General features: G+C 45.9%; 2 pseudogenes; one reads left to right on the top strand and one right to left on the bottom strand.

Moving 5' to 3' along the window:
• Positions 1 to 1,044: 1,044 nt before the first annotated feature.
• Positions 1,045 to 2,997, top strand: LOC116086629 (annotated as a pseudogene).
• A 194-nt stretch (positions 2,998 to 3,191) lies between these two features.
• On the bottom strand, positions 3,192 to 5,428 carry LOC116083838 (annotated as a pseudogene).
• Positions 5,429 to 6,613: the final 1,185 nt, after the last annotated feature.

The raw sequence follows: 6,613 nt of genomic DNA, 5'->3' as shown, positions 1-6,613 counted from the left end.
GGAGAAAGTTACATGTAAATAAAGAAAATATCAAAAAAAAAAAAAACATTATTTGAATTTTTTTGTACCTATTGAAGCTTGCTTTTTGACTTACTATATGGTCAGTTTTGTAGAAGGATTTTATGATGCACTGAGAAGAACCCTTTTCTGTTTGGGTGACATACTCTACAGATGTCTTTTAGGTCTATTTTATTCATAATGTCTGGTAGTTTCCTTACTTCTCTGTCTAGCTATAGTCTGGATGACCTGTCAATTGGTGAGTGAGCTGTTCAAGTCTCCCACTCTTAATGTGTGGTGTTCAATGTGCAAAATTCAAGCTCTAGCAATATTTCTTTTACAATTGTGTTTGGGATATAGATGTTCAGAATTGAGATACCAGCTTGGTAGATTTTTCCTTTGATGAGTATGAAGTGCCCTCGTTGTGTCTTTTGATTAATTTTGGTTGAAAGTTTATCTTATTAGGTATTAAAATGGCTACTGCAGCTTGTTTGTTGGGTTTGATTGATTGGAAAACTTTTTTTTACAGCCCTTGACTTTAGGTAATGCCTATCTTTATTGCTGGGGCTTGTTTCTTGTATTCAGCCAAATGTTGGATCCTGTTTTCACATACATTCTGTTAGTTAGCCTGTGTCTTTGTATTGGAGAATTGAGTCCATTGAAAGATATCAATGACCAGTGATGCTTACTTTCTGTTATTTTCATTGGTGGTGTTAGTGTTAGTGTGTGTGTGTGTGTGTGTGTGTGTGTGAGTGTTTCTATTGTTTTCTCTGTTATGTAATTACTTATTTCCTGTGTTTTCTTTGATGCTGCTATCTTCCTTGGGCTGTAATTTTCCTTCTAGTATTTACTATATTGCTGGATTTGTGGAGATATATTGTTTGAATTTGTATTTGCTTGAAATATGTTGTTTTTTTTTTCAAGGACTTTATTGAGAACAGTTTTGTAAATTAGATTTTACAATTAACATTTTACAAATTAGAAATGTTATTTGCCCGGCAATTGCTTGAGTGGCAGGGGGCAGGTGGGAGGGGGGCGCCCTCGGAACCGGCGGAGGAGGGGGAGGTTCTCCGGAGTGAGGGAGCCGGACGCTCCGGGAGCCGAGGTGGGCGGGGGGAGCCGCGCCGGGGGCGCCGCCGGCTCCACCGCCTGGGACGCAGGGGTGGGGGACGGATGAGCCCCGATGCGGGGGAAGACGGAGGAGCCGCGATCCCCGGAGCAGCAGGACCAGGAAGGGGGCCCGGCAGCGGCGGCCGACGCGGCTTCGGAGGAGCTCCGGCCGGGAGCGGCGGCTGCGGCGGCCCGCCGCCTGCAGAGACCGCGAGCAGCCTCGTGCTGAGGGGAGGTCCGGACCGCGGCCGGACCGCTGCGGCCGCTGCTGCCGCCTCAGCTGTGTCCCGGCGAGTATCCCCGCCGGCGGAGGAGCAGACCCAGCAACAGGCCTCCCGACGGCCCCAGGCATCAGGCCGCGGCCGCGAAGCCTCCGTCTCTGGCTCAGGGCAAGAAGAGTCCGCGACTCCAGTGTATAGAAAAAATAACAACTGATAAAGATCCCAAGGAAGAGAAAGAAGATGATTCTGTCCTCCCTCAGGAAGTTTCCATTACTACAACTAGACCTAGTCGGAGCTGGCGCAGTAGTAGCAGGACCTCTATTTCTCGCCTTCGAGACACAGAATACTCGGAGCTCTAGGTCCAAGACTGGCTCGTTGCAACTTGTCTGCAAGACAGAACCAGTTACTGATCAACTTGATTTTGATGTTCCAGAAGAACATCAGTCTCCCGGTGGCATTAGCAGTGATGAGGAAGAGGAGGAGGAAGAAGAAATGTTAATCAGTGAAGAGGAAATACGATTCAAAGATGACCCAAGAGATGAGATTTACAAGCCCCACCTTGAAAGGGAAACCCCAAAGCCACGGAGAAAATCAGAGAAGGTGAAAGAAGAGAAAGAAAAGAAAGAAATTAAAGTGGAAGTAGAAGTAGAAGTGAAAGAAGAAGAGAATGAAATTAGGGAAGATGAGGAGCCTCCTAGGAAGAGAGGGAGAAGGCGAAAAGATGACAAAAGTCCACGGTTACCCAAAAGGAGAAAAAAACCTCCAATCCAAATGTCTGTTGTGAGATGGAAGGATGTGGTACTGTTCTTGCTCACCCTCGCTATTTGCAGCACCACATTAAATACCAGCATTTGCTGAAAAAACAAACAAACAAACAAACAAACAAACAAACTTATGTCCCCATCCCTCCTGTGGAGGCTCCAGAAACAACTTTTGCGACATGCAAAGCATCATACAGACCAGAGGGATTATATCTGTGAGTATTGTGCTCGGGCCTTCAAGAGTTCCCACAATCTGGCAGTACACCGGATGATTCATACGGGCGAGAAGCCATTACAATGTGAGATATGTGGATTTACTTGTCGACAAAAAGCATCTCTTAATTGGCATATGAAGAAACATGATGCAGACTCCTTCTACCAGTTTTCTTGCAATATCTGTGGCAAAAAATTTGAGAAGAAGGACAGTGTAGTGGCACACAAAGCAAAAAGCCACCCTGAGGTGCTGATTGCAGAAGCTCTGGCAGCAAATGCAGGCGCCCTCATCACCAGCACAGATATCTTGGGCACTAACTCAGAGCCCCTGACACTGCCTGCAGATGGTCAGGGGCTTGCTCTTCTTCCTGAGCCCATGGGAAACTCAACATCTGAAGAGTGCCTACTGCTAGAAGCTGAAGGGATGTCAAAGTCATACTGCAGTGGGACAGAACGGGTGAGCCATATGGCTGTCGGGAAGATCTTTGTGGGAAGTGGCAGCAGTGGGGGCACTGAAGGGCTGGTCATGAACTCGGATATACTCGGTGCTACCACAGAGGTTCTGATTGAAGATACAAACTCTACTGGACCCTAGTGCAAAGGAAGACTTTGGGCACTGGGACAGTGCAGACTTTGTATTTAAAAGATAAAAAGGACAAAAATAATTTAAAGCATTTAAAAATCTAGTAAAATAACTGAAGGGCAAAAAAAAAAATGTCATTTGCTTCAGCAGAAGTTGTGAATGCTTCAGAACACACTAGGCAATCCTTTATTTCTTTGGATTTTTCTGCTCCATGCTGAGCTCCTAAAATCCATTTTTTCTTTTTAGCTTCATTTTCATCTTCGTGTGCTAACTTCATCTTATTCTTTCATAGGGCCACATGTAAGGTTATTCATGAATAGAGCTAAGAATTAATCCTTTTACAGCCTTAGAGGATGAAGAATCACATTCCTGACATATCCATCCTGTCTGCTTAGGAGATTTTTTCAAAGGAGGATCTAAACAGCCAAAATGGTAGCACAGTCTGCATTCATCACATCTGACAAGATTCTCATCATCTCCAGTTCCTTTGCAAGTTGAACATTCAGTTCTTAAGTCTTCAGCTTTGGGCTTCTTCTATAACACAGACTGCCTCTGCCTTCTTTCCCTAGGAACTCTTTCCTTATGTTTTTCTTCCTCAGGAACAAAGCTTCGCTTTCGTCCTCTGGTTCCCGTGTTTCTTACTGGAATCTTCTTGGGTTCTGGTGGCACATCCTGTGGGACGAACTTCACTGGCTCCTTAATCTGTCTCCTTGATTGTTTCATTCCATCTGGTAAGGTTTCCATGGCCATCTCTGCTTCCATGTCGATGCTCCCTGCCTGGTCACACTCTGAGCATTGCCAATAGCTGTGTTTCGTCTTTCTCGGCATCTTTGTAAGCGGCGCAGCGAGTCAAGGCAGCCGAGATGATAATGCAGTTTACAGGTGTCACACAGTAAAAGAAGATGCTGATCATGGTTCTTCTTACAAATCCCACAACTATAAAGCACTGTAGGAGGAGTAGACGTCTTTTGTGTGCCTCCTCCTTTTTTACTTGGTTTTCTCTCCTTAGGTGTTGCCTCCCGGTTGGTGCTCTAGGACTGGGACGAACAATTATCTGTGGGAGCAAGCAGTTAGTAAGGAAAGACACAGACGCCAGGTAGAAGTGATAAGAGAGAGAGCTTTACTGTAATTCACTCAGTATTTATAGTTAGGCTTGAGAACCAGACCCAAGGCAGCAGGGAAGCGCAGAGGGCCAAATAGACAAGTCGGAGAGCAGCTATTTAGCCAGGGCGTTGTGCCAACCGAGCAGGGGCAACCCCGGGGGCGGCTACGGTCCCTCCCTCTGCCCCAAGCCTGCCCGGTGCTCCTTCCCACACGCTCCCTGGCCAGGGGCGCCAGGCCCGGAATCGCCGCCCTGCGAGGGGCGAAATATGTTGTTTTATCCTACTGTGATGACTGAGAGTTTTGCTGCTTATGGTAGTCTAGGGTGACACGTGATATTTCATTTTTAAAAGTTGCAAAGTATCTGTGCTGGCCCTTCTAGCTTTTAGAGTCTCTATTGAGAAGTTGTGTGTAATTCTGATAGGTCTTACTTTGTGTGTTACATGGACTTTTTCACTTGATGCTTTTAATATTTTCTTCCTTATTCTGTAGATTTTGTGTTTTCATTTTTATGTGATGGGAGGATTTTCTTTTCAGGTTTAGTCTAATTTGTGTTCTTAAGTTTCTTGCATTTTATAGACATCTCTTTCTTTAGGTTGGGAAAGTTTTCTTCTATGATTTTGTTGAAAATATTTTCTGGGCCTTGGAGTATGGATTCTTCACACTCTTCTATTCCTATTATTTTTAGGCTAGAACTTTTCAGAGTATTCCACATTTCCTGGATGGATGGTTTGTGTCAGAAATATTTTAGATTTAACATCTTCTTTGATGAAAGTATCAGTTTCTTCTATTACATGTTCTACACTGCGATTCTGTCTTTCATGTCATGTATTATTGTGTTGGTGATGTTTATATTTGTTGTTCTTGTTCTGTTCCCTAGCTTTTCTATCTCCAGGATTCCCTCAGATTATCTTCTCATTATTGCTTTTTCCACTTTCAGTTGAAATTTCTCTCTCTCTCTCTCTCTCTCTCTCTCTGTTTGTGTGTGTGTAGCTTAAATCAACAAAATATTTGACAGCTCTTCGGAAGGCTTACTTGACTAACCAGTATATGCAACGTGTGGCTGGGATGAGAGCACTCCCTGCCAATGCCATCTTAAATCAGTTCCAGCCTGCAGCTGGTGGCTACTTTGTGCCTGTGTTTCCATAGGCTCAGGGAAGACCTCCATACTACACGCCTAACCAATCAGCACAAATGAGGCCTAATCCACACTGGCAGCAAAGCAGTCTCACACTGGCAGCAAGGCGGGAGACCTCAAGGCTTCCAAGGAATGCCAAGTGCCCTGCTGCAGTCTGGTCCACTTCCAGCTCTTCGACATCTGGCTCCAACTGGCGGCCCTGCAGCTCTGCCAAACCTTGCGCCTCCTTGCTGCAGTTGCTGCTGCTGCTGTTCCCAGGCCTGTGGCCCCATAGAAGTATGCCTCCAATGTCCGCAGTCCGCATCTTACCATCCAGCCCCTGCAGGCCCTGCCAGCCTGCAGTCCATGTCCAGGGTCAGGAGCCCCTGACTGCCTCCATGCTTGCTGCAGTGCCTCCCCAGGAGCAGAAGCAGATGCTGGGGAGCAACTGTTCCCACTTATCCAAACAATGCTTTCAAACCTGGCTGGAAAATTACGGGGATGCTGCTGGAAATCGACAACCCTGAGCTGCTGCACATGCTGGAGTCTCCCGAGTCCCTCCGTTCCAAGGAGTCAAAAGCCAAATAACCCCTCATGGCATCCAGCTAAGGTCTGAAGACATCCTCCACACCGGAGAACCAAATTGCAAGCAAATTCAGTAGGACATTTTGTATCAGAAAGTCAATTATGAAGCAACTAGAATTTTTTCAATTAGAAGAATATATTCTGGGTTCTGTTGTGGCCCAGATGATAACTTTTCTTTTTCTATTGTGAGTTCTGGTTTGTTTTTTTTCCCATCTCAGAAATTGGTTTTGATGTACCCAAGACTTTAAGTTTCTCAATAAAGGAAATAAAATCTCTATAAATCTGGGCTGGGGTCCAGAGCAGACCTTGGGCACAAGCTCCGAAGCCAGTCCCACAACACCCAGAGGAAGCTCCACTCCCAGGCACTCTGACGCACCCAGGATCAGAGGTGAGCAGGAACCAACATTTGTCCCAACACTGGGAGTAACTGGGACCAGTAGGACCAGGCACACAGGAACTCCACCAGCCCAGTGACTTGGGTTCCTTCCAGTCTGTCTGGGTTAATGTTCTGAGTAGACCTTGGGTGCAAGCTCTGCAGCCAGTCCCACAACACACAGAGAAAGCCATACTCCCAGGTGATCTAACAAGCCCAGGATGCCAGGATCCCAGAATCACAGGATCACAGAGATAGCTTGACTCTGAGGAGTTCTGACACAACCAGGATCACAGGAAGGACAGACTCCAGTCAGATTTAGCAAGGGCAGGTAGCACTAGAGTTAACCAGATGGCAGGGGGCAAGCGTTAAGAAAATAGACAACACAAACCAAGGTCACTTGCCATTATCAGAACCCAATTCTTCCACCATAGCAAGTCCTGGACACACCATCACACCAGAAACACAAGATTCAGATTTAAAGTCACTTATCATGATGATGATACAGGACCTTAAGAGAGACATAAATAGCACCCTCAAAGAAATACAGGA

Source organism: Mastomys coucha, unplaced genomic scaffold, assembly GCF_008632895.1.
Source record: "Mastomys coucha isolate ucsf_1 unplaced genomic scaffold, UCSF_Mcou_1 pScaffold12, whole genome shotgun sequence".
Classification (NCBI taxonomy): Eukaryota; Metazoa; Chordata; class Mammalia; order Rodentia; family Muridae; genus Mastomys; species Mastomys coucha.
The sequence above is the reverse complement of the archived record's forward strand: the minus strand, read 5'-3'. Positions and strand labels throughout refer to the sequence as shown.